Raw genomic sequence first — 1,738 nt, 5'->3', positions numbered from 1 at the left:
AATAATGGTGGAAGAAACAGGTTTAGCAATGGCAAGCCTTTTGCATCATCTTCTCAGCAACAGACAGAAAATTCTAAGCAGAGCCACTCTGACTTAGCAACCATGGTCTCTGATCTAATCAAAACCACTCAAAGTTTCATGACTGAAACAAGGTCCTCCATTAGAAACTTGGAGGCACAAGTGGGTCAGCTGAGCAAGAAAGTCACTGAACTCCCTCCTAGTACTCTTCCAAGCAATACAGAAGAGAATCCAAATGGAGAGTATAAGGCCATCAACATGGCCGAATTTGGAGAGGAGGAAGAGGCAGTGATCGCCACTGAGGAAGACCTCAATGGACGTCCACTGGCCTCCAATGAGTTCCCTAATGAGGAACCATGGGAATCTGAGGCTCACACTAAGATCATAGAGGTTCCATTGGATTTACTTCTGCCATTCATGAGCTCTGATGAGTATTCTTCCTCTGAAGAGGATGAAGATGTCACAGAAGCGCAAGTTGCTAAGTACCTTGGAGCAATCATGAAGCTAAATAACAAGTTATTTGGTAATGAGACTTGGGAGGACGAACCCCCTTTGCTCACCAAAGAACTGGATAACTTGACTAAGCAGAGATTACGTCAAAAGAGACAGGACCCTGGGAAGTTCTCAATACCTTGTACAATAGGCACCATGACCTTCGAGAAGGCTCTGTGTGACCTAGGGTCAAGTATAAACCTCATGTCTCTCTCTGTAATGGAGAAGCTAGGGATCTTTGAGGTACAAGCTGCAAGAATCTCACTAGAGATGGCAAACAATTCAAGAAAACAAGCTTATGGACTTGTAGAGGATGTTCTGGTAAAGATTGAAGACCATTACATCCCTGCTGATTTCATAGTCCTAGAGACTGGGAAGTGCATGGATGAATCCATCATCCTTGGCAGACCCTTCCTAGCCACAGCAAAGGCTGTGATTGATGTTGACAGAGGAGAATTGATCATTCAAGTGAATGAAGAATCCTTTGTGTTTAAGGCTCAAGGATATCCCTCTGTAACCATGGAGAGGAAGCATAAAGAGCTTCTCTCAAAACAGAGTTAAACAGAGTCCCCACAGTCAAACTCTAAGTTTGGTGTTGGGAGGCCACAACCAAATTCTAAGTTTGGTGTTGAACCCCCACATTCAAACTCTAAGTTTGGTGTTGGGAGGTTCCAACATTGCTCTGAGTGTCTGTGAGGCTCCATGAGGGCCCACTGTCAAGCTTTTGACATTAAAGAAGCGCTTGTTGGGAGGCAACCCAATGTTATATTTATCTATTTTAATTTTGTTATTTTATGTTTTCTATAGGTTGATGATCATGTGAAGTCACAAAAACAATTGAAAAAGCAAAAACAGAATGAAAAATAGAATGAAAAATAGCACACCCTGGAGGAAAAACTTGCTGGCGTTTAAACGCCAGTAAGGGCAGCAAATGGGCGTTTAACGCCTAGTCTGGCACCATTCTGGGCGTTTAACGCCAGAAAGGGGCACCAGACTGGCGTTTAACGCCAGGAATGGGCAAGAAGCTGGCGTTAAATGCCAAAAGGGGCAGCAGCCCGGCGTTTAACGCCAGGATTGGCAGAAAGGGCATTTTTGCACGCCACTTAGTGCAGGGATGAGCTATCCTTGACACCTCAGGATCTGTGGATCCCACAGGATCCCCACCTACCCCACCTACCCCACCACTCTCTCTTCTTCACCCATTCACCAATCACCTCAATACCTCTTT

The sequence above is a fragment of the Arachis duranensis genome, chromosome 5 (assembly GCF_000817695.3).
Source record: "Arachis duranensis cultivar V14167 chromosome 5, aradu.V14167.gnm2.J7QH, whole genome shotgun sequence".
Lineage (NCBI taxonomy): Eukaryota > Viridiplantae > Streptophyta > Magnoliopsida > Fabales > Fabaceae > Arachis > Arachis duranensis.
This window is presented reverse-complemented; position numbering follows the sequence as displayed.